This window comes from Mustela putorius, unplaced genomic scaffold (genome assembly GCF_011764305.1).
Source record: "Mustela putorius furo isolate JIRA1106 unplaced genomic scaffold, ASM1176430v1.1 tig00003896_pilon_pilon_pilon, whole genome shotgun sequence".
NCBI classification, from domain to species: domain Eukaryota; kingdom Metazoa; phylum Chordata; class Mammalia; order Carnivora; family Mustelidae; genus Mustela; species Mustela putorius.
The window spans coordinates 15,355,527-15,369,030 of NW_025422045.1; positions in this window are offsets into that span (position 1 = coordinate 15,355,527).

Sequence of the window (13,504 nt, forward strand, 5' to 3'; positions counted from 1 at the left end):
GCTGAGAGTGTAATATTACACATTCTAACCAAAAAAATGTAATTGTATGATTTGATGACGGTATTAACACTGCAGTGATAATCATTTTGAAAATTATGTGTATGAAATCAAACCATTTTATAACTAAAATTTACACATTGTATGTTAGTTATATCTCAAAACTGGAAAAAAAGACACACTGAAGCCTTTACAGATAGATCACAATAAAATTCTAAATATTCAAGTAAGCCCAGGACAGCAGAGGAAAAAAAAAAAGAGAGCAATGAAAAATGAGGAAACAAACATAAAATAAAAAATACATGGGGAGACACCATATCAGCATTCAAATATAAGCATTTCATTAAAAAAAGTTTAAATTCGCCAATTTAGGACAGAGGTTGGCAAAAATGGAAAAATGACCTTTTAATGCCATCTCTATGAAACTTAATTCAAACATAATGATATAGTAGTTGAAAATTATATATACCAAGCAAACACCAAAAAAGCTAGAATAACTCTATTAATATCAAATACATTCAGAGCAAAAGAAAATTACCAGATACAGAGAAGGACATTACACAGTGAAAAAGGGGATAGTCCAATAACAATAGCTACCCAAAATATATATACACCAAACAAGAGAACTGCAAAATTTGTTAAGGAAAAACTGATAAGGCTGGAAGGAAAAACAGACAAATTCACAATCTTATTTAGAGACTTCAATGCCCCTTTTCTCAACAACTCACAGAGCTAGACAGAAATTCGGCAAGTATAAAGAAGAATTTGACTACACAGCCAACTGAAAAAACCCAATTGACTTTTATTGAATACACCATTCAACTACAGGAGAATAGTTTTTTCAAATATTCACAAAATTACCAAAACTGTATCTTGGACCATAAAATAACCTCAAAAATTTAAAATAATTAAAATTGTACAAAGGATTTTCTCTAACTATGGTTCATTCAAACTGGAAAGCAGGAATAGAAAGGTAACTGGGTATTTCCAAACAGTTGGAAACAAAACACTTTTAAATAATCCATGAGTCACAGCAGGAATTTCAAGGACAATAAAAAAATATATTGGACTGGAGAAAAACATGTAATGGATTGAATGAAGATGAAAATACAATATATCTAAATTCATGGGACAAAGTTAAATGAACACTGAAAGGGATTTTTATACCATGAAATGCTTATATTAGAAAAAAGGAAAGTCTCAAATCAGTTATAAAGTTCTCATATCAAGAACCTGGAAACATAAGAAAATAAATCCAAGGCAAGCGAAAGTACATTATAGAGAGAAGAGTAGGAATCAAAGGGATTAAAAACAATGACGACGACGATAACAACAAAAACAAAAACAAACAGAAAATCACTATATAAAAAGCTGGCTCTTTGAAAAGATCAATAAAACCCCTAGCAAGACTGAGAAAAAAAAGAAGACATAAGTAACCAATGTCAGGAATAAAATGGAATACCACCATATAACTTGCAGATATCAAGAAAATAAGAGAATACTGCCAATAAATCTACACATATAAATTTGACAACTTAGACAAAATGGTCTTTGTTATCATAATGCACAAACTAGCCTAACTCACCCAACATAAAACAGTTAATCTAAATAGCCCTACATTCTCAAGGAAATTCTAAGACACAGATCTGAAAAATTATCTATCTCTGGAATAGGTAAAGAAGTCTCACAGCTCCACAAGGGGAAAAAAATCCAATTAGAAACTGAATAGAAATATCTCACTAAGGTATATACATTGGTAGCAAATACTTGAAAAGATGTTCAGCATCACTAGTCTTGAGGGAAATTCATACTAAGACCATGTTGGGATATAACTACATGCCTATTAAAAGAACTAAAATTTTAAAAAATAGTGAAAATACTAAATACTGGTGAAGATGTGGATGAATTGGATTTCTCATACATTTCAATGGAAATGTAAAATGGTCCAGCCCCTTTGCAAAATAAGTTGACAGTTTCTTAAAGGACTATGAACACAGTTGCCATTTATCCCAGCAACAGCACACCTGGCCATTTATCTCAGAGAAAAATTTATATCAACAAACTGGACACAAATGTTTGGCACCTTTACTTGTAAAAATCAACAACTTGAAACAACCAAAATGTTCCCCAATAAGTGTGTGATTAAATAAACTGTACAATATTCACACCATGGGATATTACTTAGCAATTAAAAAAAAAAAAAAGAATATACCATTGACACTGCAACAACTTGAGTGGATTGCAAGAGCATTATTCTAAATGAGAAAAACTCAATCTCAAGAGACGCCATATTGTTTGGTTTTATTTACATAAAATTTTACAAATGACAAAATTATAGAGATGGAAAACAGATTAGTTGTTGCCAGGGGTTAAAGATGATGGGAGGAATGGGCACAAGAGAGAACTGCGGTGATGGAATAATTCTATATCTTAACTGGGCTGGTGATTACATGAACCTAACAAGTGACAAAATGACTTAGAATCAAGCATATATATTGCTCCAATGTCAATTTCCTGAAGTTGATCCTGTATGATAAGTATATAGAATATAAGCCTTGAGAGAAATCAGATAAAAAGCACAAAGGACCCTTCTGCACCATATTTACAATATTTCTAAATCTGTATTTAAAAATATGAAGTTTTAAAAGTCTACTATATTTCCATACACTGGCAATACAAAAATTGAAAATGTTATTAAAAGCAAAGCACTAAAACTATGATGCACGGAATAGAACCAATAGCAAAAGAAGTTGTAAAAGATAAAAATAGCTGGGGTTTTTTTTTGTTGTTTTGTTTTTTTTTTTTTTACTTCAACAAATGTAGGATATTGGACAAAACTCATTACCCACTTATGATGAAACTCACAAGGAGAATGAAAATAGTAGGAAATTCCTTAATTTTAGAAAGGATATTGACAAAGACCTACTGGAAACACCCTACTTCATGTGAATTATTTTTTTAGTACTTTTTTAAAGATTTATTTATTTGAGAGAGAGCAAATGCAAGGAGGTGGGGGTACAGGCAGAAGGACAAGGAGAGAGAATCTCAAGCAGTTTCCCTGCTGAGTGCAGAGCCTGATGCAGGGCTCCATCCCAGAACCCGGAGATCTTGACCTGAGCCAAAATCAACAGTCAACTGTTTAAGGAACTGAGCTACCCAGGTGCCCCTTCATGTGAATTTTTTAAAAGCTTTTCCCATCAGGGTGCCTGGGTGGTTCAGTCGGTTAAAGCCTCTGCCTTCGGCTTAGGTCATGATCTCAGGGTCCTGGGATTGAGCCCCGAATTGGGCTCTCTGCTCAGCAGGGAGCCTGCTTCCCTCCTCTCTCTCTGCCTGCCTCTCTGCTACTTGTGATCTCTGTCAGATAAATAAAATCTTTAAAAAAAACCTTTTCCCATCAACAAAAAGAAATAAAAGGTATTCAAACTGGCAAAGAAGAAGTCAAACTCTCTCTCTTCACAGATGACATGATACTTTATATGGAAAACCCAAAAGACTCCACTCCCAACTATTAGAACTCATACAGCAATTCAGTAGTGTGTCAGGATTAAAAATCAATGTACAGAAATCAGTTGCTTTCTTATATACTAAAAATGAAAATATATAAAGGGAAATTAGAGAATCAATTTCATTTACTATAGCACCAAGGACCATAAGATACCTGGGAATAAACCTAACCAAAGTGGCAAAGAATCTGTACTCAAGGAACTACAGAACACTCAAGAAAGAAATTGAAGAAGACACAAAAAGATGAAAGACCATTCCATGCTCTTGGATTGGAAGAATAAATATTGTTAAAATGTCTGTACTGCCTAGAGCAATCTATACTTTCAATGCCATCCTGATCAAAATTCCACCAGCATTTTTCAAAGAGCTGGAACAAATTTGTATGGAACCAGAAGAGACCCCAAATTGCTAAGGAAATGTTGAAAAAGAAAAACAAAACTGGGGGCATCATGTTGCCTAATTTCAAGCTTTAACTACAAAGCTGTGATCACCAAGACAGCATGGTACTGGCACAAAAACAGACACACTGACCAGTGGAACAGAGTAGAGAGCCAGATGTGGACCCTCAACTCTATGGTCAACTAATCTTCGACAAAGCAGGAAAAAGCATACAGTGGAAAAAAGACAGTCTCTTCAATAAATCATGCTGGGAAAATAACACAGCTATGTGTAGAAGAATGAAACTCAACCATTCTCTTATACCACACACAAAGATAAACTTGAAGTGGATAATAGACCTCAATGTGAGGCAGGAATCTATCAAAATTCTAGAGGAGAACTTAGGCAGTAACCTCTTCAACATCGGCCACAGCAACTTCTTTCAAAACATGTCTCCAAGGCAAAGGGAACAAAAGCGAAAATGGACTTTTGGGGGCTTCATCAAGATCAAAAGCTTCTGCACCACATAGCAAACAGTCAACAAAACAAAAAGGCAACCCAAGGAATGGGAGAAGACATTTGCAAATCACATTACAGACAAAGGGCTGATATCCAAGATCTATAAAGAACTCCTCAAATTCCCCCACACACACAAAACAGATAATAATATCCAAAAATGGGCAGAAGACATGGACACTTCTCCAAAGAAGATATACAAATGGCTAACAGACATGTGAAAAAAGGTTCATCATCATTAGCCATCAGGGAGATTGAAATCAAAACCACACTGAGATACCACCTTAAACCAGTTAGAATGGCCGAAATTAACAAGACAGTAAATAACATGTGTTGGAGAGGATGTGGAGAAAGGGGAACCCTCTAACATTATTGATGGGAATGCAAGTTGGTGCAGCTGCTTTAGAAAACACTTTGGAGATTCCTTAAGAAATTAAAAATAGAGCTACCCTATGACCCTGCAAATGCACTACTGTGTATTTATCCCAAAGATAGAGATGCAGTGAAAAGAGGGGCTGTCTGTACCCCAATGTTCATAGCAGCAATGGCCACAGTCACCAAACTGTGGAAAGTGCCAAGATGCCTTTTGACAGACAAATGTATAAAGAAGATACGGTCCATGTATAACTGGAGTATTATGTCTCCATTAGAAAGGATGAATACTCAACTTTTGTATCATCATGGATGGGACTGGAGATTATGCTCAGTGAAATAAGTCAAGCAGAGAGAGTCAATTATCATATGGTCTTACTTACTCACTTACTTGTGGAGCATAAGAAATACATGGAATACATTGGGAGGAGAGGAGAAATGAGTTGGGGGAAATTGGAGGAGGAGAAAAACCATGAGAGACTGTGGACTCTGAGAAATAAACTGTGGGGTGTGTGGGGTTGGGTGAGCCTGGTGGTGGGTATTAAGTAGGGCATATATTATTACATGGAGCACTGGGTATGATGCATAAACAATGAATCTGGGAACACTGAAAAAAATAATTTAAAAATTACAAAAAAAACAAAGTTTTTCCTGTGATACTGGAAATGAACCCAGGTTCCCAGTATAACAGCTTATGTCACATTTTCCCAGAGTTATGATCTGGGAACAATAAAAAGAAACTCAAAACCATACATTTTGAAAACAAAAAGAATAGTCATTTACAAATGACTGTGCTACAAGTGCACATACTGCATAATTTAATTTCTATAAGTTCAAGAAAAGAAAAAAATAATGCATACATAGAAAGTCATAACCATACCCTTAGTAAAAGAAAATAAAAGGGGGAACTAAAGAAGCTTTATGGTGTACTGACAACATTTCTCCATGTGGTTGATGGTAACACAACTGCCTTCACATTTTGAAATTTTATTGAGTCATAAAACTATTATTTGAGTACTCTTCTGAATGCATGTAATTCTTCAGTAAAAATGTTTACATATTAACAGTAGAAAGATAAAGTGTTATTAATTTCAATAACTTTAAAATATACTTCTGGCAGGATCCAAACAAAAATGCCAAAAGAAACTGGATTTTGGTAGTAATACTTTCCCCTGTTTAATCCTTCCCCAATGTACCAGGCTGTAAAAACTTTATAAAAGATATTGATAAATTTTCTAGAAAATAAATGTCTTCCCTTCCAAAGAAGTATTTCAGGAAAAAGTAAGTTCTCAAACTTATCATAAGATGCCAAAGAAGAAAAGAACATCAAAATAAAATTATAAACCAACCTCACTAATTACTATAACAGTTGCAAAAAAATTAACACTTTACAAATTCAAACCAATACTGTATTTAATCATTCCCAAATCAATTGGGTTTAATCCCAGGATGATTTATCAAAAGATGGATCAATTTTACAGAAATTCCCACTGTAATAGTAATAGATTAAAGAAAAACTATTTTATTTTAATGCATGCAGAAAAAAATCATTTGACAGAATGCAAAGAAATTATTCAATTGCTGGGTCTCAGAAATTGGCAATGGAGCTACTCTCTACTGCTACTCTCTACTATTTCAGGTTACTGTTTTTAGTTTATAATTGAGAAAAACTGTGAATTCAAGAGTATAAACTTTGAGTTTTCTTACTCTTTCAACCTTCTCATGATGAACCTCTAATTTCCACCCAGCACCTCTAATACTTACCACTAGAATCTTACACTCCATTTATCTCACTCATATCCAGACTTATTTTCAGGAAAAGAAATTTTCTATTTCTCACGTGGCCCATGTCTTCTGCTTCTGCCTAACATGGAGTAACACAGACTGGACTTACTCTCCCATATGAGACACTTAAAAACATGAAATAACCATTCTCAGAATCCTGGACTTCAGACAATGAAGGATACAGTAGTCTCTGAGACAGGAAACAAATAAATGGAGTGCTACAAGTATGCAGGCTTTTTTGCTGTGAGAGATTAGAGGCTGCAGCACAGAGAAAAGAAACCCGGATAGAGTCAGATGAACTTCCTCAGTTGAGGAGATAAAGCTGAGAAACTGGAGTGCCCAAGGAAGCTATCCTTCACACCACAGTCTCAAAGAGGAAAGACTTGCATACTCAGGTAATTGTCATAGTCTCTAATTTTCAAAATACCCACATTTGAAGAACCTAGATAAAAATGGAAATGGACTGAATCTAACAAAGACCTGAAAACTTCAGATTTAATCATTCCTTGAAAACAGATATAGTATCAAAATTATATAACTCCAGGGTTTTCATCCTAGAAAGTCTGACTCTAGATATGTCAACGCAAAATAAACAAATCTTTTAGAACTTCAGAAAGAGAAAGTTTCATTGGAGTCCAAGTTAGGACTGTTGCCTGAGATATACAATCTTTATGAAGAGTGTGCTCAGGAGAATGAATGTTTAATTTTATGGACTTGTTACATCAAGAGTTAAAAATCTGGGTTCCGGGTAGCTCAGTCAGTTGAGGGTCTGACTCTTGATTTTGGCTTAGGTCATAATCTCAGAGTCATGAGATCTAGCCCCATGTTGGGCTTCATGCTTAAAGGGGAGTTGGCTTGAGATTCTCTCTCTCCGACTCTCTGTCTGCCTCACCCTTCCACCTTCCAAATCTTCATGTTCCCATGCATGCACACACACTCGTACTCTCTCTAAAAATAAATAACTCTTAACAAAGAAAACTGTTGTGAATCATCATGAGCAAAGACACCCAGAAAATTATAAACTTTATCTTCTAATTTTTATATGTACAGAGCTTGGGATGTATGGGATCAGAACTTAATGTAAGAATAAAAATCTCTCTAAGTTTGAAGTATTTCTTTTAGTTTATCTGATACTGAAGCATAAGTGCAAGGTATGCTGGAGCAGAAAGAGTCTATGCTCTGAAGCCTGGTTAAGCCAGGTAAATTTTAAAGTATAGTTTCCCTGGGGGCCCAGAAGGAGGGCCCATGAACAATGAAAGTTGATTTCTTTTATCAAATATTCAAACCTGTGGAGGAAGTGTTTCTTAAACAGAAGCATAGAATCACATATCTTGCCCCTTCCTTGGGCAAGATCTCAGGGCCCTCCTAATGGAGGAAGGAGGCAATACCAAGAAAACCAATGGCTGGACACATATTTCTTTCTATGAAAGTCTTCCTAACATTTTCTTCTTCAAGCTGCATCTGATCAAGGAGGAAGATAGAGGAATGAAGAAAAACTCATGTCCCCATGTATAGGAATGGAGTTTTACTTCAAATTGAAATCCTGAAATTTGAGGGGTCCTCTTTGAGAATTTAGCATTTATTTATTTATTTTAAATTTCTTTTCAGTGTAACAGGATTCATTGTTTTTGCACCACACCCAGTGCTCCATGCAATATTCCCTCCATAATACCCACCACCTCACTCCCCCAACCTCCCACCCCTACCCCTTCAAAACCCTCAGATTGTTTTTTCAGAGTCGATAATCTCTCGTGGTTCACCTCCCCCTTCCATTTCCCTCAACTCCCTTCTCCTCTCCATCTCCCTATGTCCTACATGTTATTTTTATGCTCCACAAATAAGTGAAACCATATGATACTTGACTCTTTCAGCTTGACTTATTTCAGTCAGCATAATCTCTTTGAGTCCGGTTCATGTTGATATGAAAGTTGGGTATTCATCCTTTCTGATGGAGGCATAATACTCCATAGTTTATATGGACCACATCTTCCTTATCCATTCATCCATTGAAGGGCATCTTGGTTCTTTCCACAGATTGGCAACCGTGACCATTGCTGCTATAAATATTGGGGTACAGATGGCCCATTCTTTTCACTACATCTGTATCTTTAGGGTAAATACCCAGTAGTGCAATGGCAGGGTCATATGGAAGCTCCATTTTTAATTTCTTAAGGAATCTCCACACTGTTTTCCAACGTGGCTGCACCAACTTGCATTCCCACCAACAGTGGAAGAGGGTTCCCCTTTCTTCACATCCTCTCCAACATATGTTGTTTCCTATCTTGCTACTTTTGGCCATTCTAACTGGTGTTTAAGGTGGTATCTCAATGTGGTTTTAATTTTAATCTCCCTGATGGCTAGTGATGAGGAAAGAAACTGAAGAAGACACACAAAGATGGAAGACTGTTCCATTCTCTTGGAACGGAAGAGTAAACATTGCTAAAATATCTATACTGCCTAGAGAAATCTATACTTTTAATGCCATTCCTATCAAAATTCCACTGGTATTTTTCAAAGAGCTGGATCAAATAATCCAAAAATTTGTATGGAATCAGAAGATACCCCAAATTGCTAAGGAAATGTTGAAAAACAAAAATAAAACTGGTGGCATCACGTTACCAGATTTCAAGCTTTACTACAAAGCCGTGATCACCAAGACAGCATGGTACTGGCAAAAAAACAGACACATAGACCAGAGGAACAGAGTAGAGAGCCCAGATATGGACCCTCAACTCTATAATGAAATAATTTTCAACAAAGCAGGAAAAAAATATACAGCAGAAAAAATACAGTCTCTTCAATAAATGGTGCTGGGAAAATTGGACAGCTATAAGTAGAAGAATGAAACTCAACCATTCTCTTACATCGTACACAAAGATAAACTGGAAATGGATAAAAGACCTCAATGTGGGACAGGAATCCATCAGAATCCTAGAGGAGAACATAGGCAGTAACCTCTTTGATATCAGCCACAGCAACTTCTTTCAAGATATGTCTCCAAAGGCAAAGGAAACAAAAGCAAAAATGAACTTTTGGGACTTCATCAAGATCAAAAGCTTCTGCACAGCAAAGGAAACAGTCAAGAAAACAAAGAGGCAACCCACAGAATGGGAGAAGATATTTGCAAATGACAGTACAGACAAAAGATTGATATCCAGGATCTATAAAGAACTTCTCAAACTCAACACACACAAAACAGAAAATCATATCAAAAAATGGGCAGAAGTTATTTATTTATTTTTAAAGATTTTGTTTATTTATTTGACAGAGAGTGAGATCAGAAGTAGGCAGAGAGGCAGCCAGAGAGAGAAGGGGGAAGCAGGCACCCTGCTGGGCAGAGAGCCAGATGTGGGGCTCGATCCCAGGACCCTGAGATTGTGACCTGAGCAGAAGGCAGAGGCTTAATCTGCTGAGCCAACCATGCACCCCTGATAATTTAGCATTTAGAAATTATGTTAAAAGTTTCTTTACACAAAATAATTTGATTTCAAAGCTTAAATAATGTTGTTATTATTATATATTATATATATTATTAAAATTATTATTATAGTTATTATTATAAGGATATTAAAAAACACTGATATATCACAGAGAATTAAAAGAGGAAGCCACTGATCCCTTTATGACTGCAGGTAAAGGAAGAAATGTTTAAGAGGCCTTCAAATTCACAGCAATGTCTCAGCAACTTACTCTTCTGTCCATAAACAACACATTTTATGAGGTCACAGTTTTTGATTTAATATAACTTCATGATGTTTATCTGAGAATGCATCATATTCTGTTGAGAGATTTCTCACAGGAGCAAATCCTTCCAACCAAACCTTAATAGCAAATACTACTGCAAATGGATAATGTCAACAATTATCCAGTGGTTCTCAGTCAGGATTATGAATTAGAATTACCTGAAGCAGCTTAGAGTAAGAAGCACATTTCTGGGATTCATTCCTAGAATACTAATTCAGCAAAGCAATGATGGATTCATGTTCTTTGCTTTCTGAAAAGCATCTTTCAAGTTACACTTTGAAAAACTCTATATTCTCTATTTTATTTACCTTATTTCAAAATAGGAAGGTGAATTTCATAAACACTACCTTGAAATTCAAAAAAGTTCCTCTATTTAAAACCTACGGTGCAAGGGAAGCCTGGGTGGCTCAGTCGGTTAAGTGTCAGACTCTTGATTTCAGCTCATGTCTGGATCTCAAGGTCTTAGGTTCCAGACCCATGCTGTGCTCCACACTGAGCATAGAGGCTAATTTAAAAGAAAAATAAAAATCTATGGTGGAATTTAAGAGACAAAACAAGAGAGCAAAGGGAGAAAACAGAGAGAGAGATAGAGACAAACCAGGGAATACTCTAAAGTGTAGAAAATAATAACCAGAGGGGAAGTAGGTGGGAGGATGGGTCAAATAGGTGATGGGGATTAAGGAGGGCACTTGTGATGAACAACAGGTGTTGAAGGGAAGTGCTGAATCACTATATTGTATATCTGAAAATATTACACTGTAAGCTAACTGGAATTCTCCTAATATTTTATTTATTTATTTGAGGGGTTGAGAAAAGAGGCAGGCACACAAGTAAGGGGAACAGGCAGAGGGAGAAGCAGCAGCAGAGACTCTGCTGAGCTGGGGCTCCATCCCAGGACCCTGGGATCATGACCTGAGCTGAAGGAAGATGATTAAGCCACTGAGCCATCCAGGCACATTAAGTAACCAGAATTTAATTTGAAAAACAAACAAACAAACATACAATCTGCAGTTCCCTGTGCACTGACAATCACAAATTCCCTACAAAAGCCCATAGTTGGGGGAAAACTGGTGATTTTGCTCACTCATTTCCCTAACAATTCAAGCAGGCACCTCTTCCCATCCAGACAACTAAAATCCAGGGATTTCTGCATCTAAAGTGAGGGTGAAAGAGTACACACTATCTTCATGGATTTGGTCAAAGCAAGATAAAGAGCTGGGCACAGACTGCAGGTAAGAGCCACTTGGTTTAAATAAAAATAAAATAAATAAAAAATAAAAAAGATCAACTAGATAGATCTACAAAATCATGAACACCTGTGGGATCTAGTATCTATCAGCATTTACTAGGGACTGGTTCTGTGCTAAGCACCCTATGTGTGTGTAGTAATAAGAGAAAATACAAAATCCTTGGAAATCAGAGAAAAATTGAGTTAATAAGGGAAGTGTTTCCTAACCATGAGGACTGGATTAAATTTCCCTCTCCTGAACTCAAATATCATGTTTATCATTACCATAGACCTCACATGACAGCATATCTTGTGACCGTTTCCTTGTTTTTATTCCACTACACTGAGAATGTGATCTAATCTGAAACATAGTAGGTGCCTGACATTAACTGAACAAATGTATAAATAGTTACTAGACATATCTTGAAAAAAAGTGGCTATCTCTATAATCTACAAAGTCAATAGTCATTATTACACCAATAATAACTAAGGAAATTAATCCCAAGGCAGATAGATTTCCTTTTAACTTCTCTCTATACTCCCCCACTCCATGTTAACTGCACAATGGAAGCACTGCAGAATCTGAAATGGCTATGATGGGATTCTCCTCCCTAAAGAATGCAGTCTCAACTGAAATGGAAGACACTAAAAGACTAGCCCCTTCTCTCAGTCTTGTTCTCAGGAACTCTCTGGAAGCCCTCCATTTTGACATTTTAATTAGGATGACCTGTAAAACAGCATTCATCACCCCCTCCCTGAAACAACCACAATGTCTTTTCCCAGTCAGTTTTGGGACCAGACTGACTACAGCTGCTGACTGACCCACACAACTCTGAAATCACTGCCCCATCCCCGACTGATGGTTGCCCAAGGTCGGGACAAATTTCCTGAATCCAAAGTTCTCATTCCCTATTTGCATATGCTGTGACATCACCACAATACAGGCCCCAAGTACAGGGCCCGAGGAAGGAGAGCCATACCAGAAGCCTATCGGGAGAACACTCAAGATGGGCCATTATGTGGGGCCCATCAAGAAGGAGCCTTGCAGGAACATCACACAAAGAGGGGCACCGCGGGAGGACAACACCTGGGCATGATCTTCCACAAGGCGACCCGGCCAGAATGAAGACGCGATCCGGATCTTCAACACGACCCGGCGCCGCCTCCACCCGGGGCCTGCTGACGGCTCACCTACCTGATGGAGATCGAGCGTCCCCCACAAGTGGCCGGTGACATCTTCGGAGTCCGCAACAGGAAGCAGGCCATGCCTTGCAGGAGCCTCCGCTGGCAAGCACACCCACGTTTGTCAGGAAGGCCTCCCGGCCCTTCAGGGAGCTAGTAAGGCACACCTGAGGTCTCACACAGGCAGCCAGGCCTGGCCCCAGTCTGTGCTCCACCAATGGCCGACCCTGCCCCGAGGCCTTCTGGACAACACCAGCTGCCTCAGCACGGTGGAGCAGGAGACACGCAAGCACCGACGCCCAAAGGAAGGCACGCCAGCGCCGCACCACCTCCGGAGCGCTTTATTGGCGGCCGTCTGGGCAGCCCCCGCGGCCCTGGCCCAGGACTCCCTGCTGCGCCCGCACCTGGCTAACCACAGGCTCCACCACAGCCTGGAGCCCTTGCGTGTTCTTGCGGTGCAGACTGGGTGATGCTCTGGCAGACAGGTTTCTAGGACCCACTGCCCGCCTTAGCGCAACATTGACATTTGATGTTGTTTCTTCTGATGTTTATTTCAAGATTTCAGAGGCAACAGAAATGCCCTCCCAGCTGGGCCTTACTGGGCAGGAGGGAGGGGGTGGGGGTTGGGATAACGAACACTTTTTTTCCCGTTTGTTCAGAGGGAAACTCAAATGCTCCGCAAAATTTTTAAATAAAGGCATTAAGAGAAAAACATGAAACAGACTCCCATAGACATGATGTTCATTTATAACGGGATTTAACCTCTCAAGACACAATATATTTTCTTCCTTTTTTATT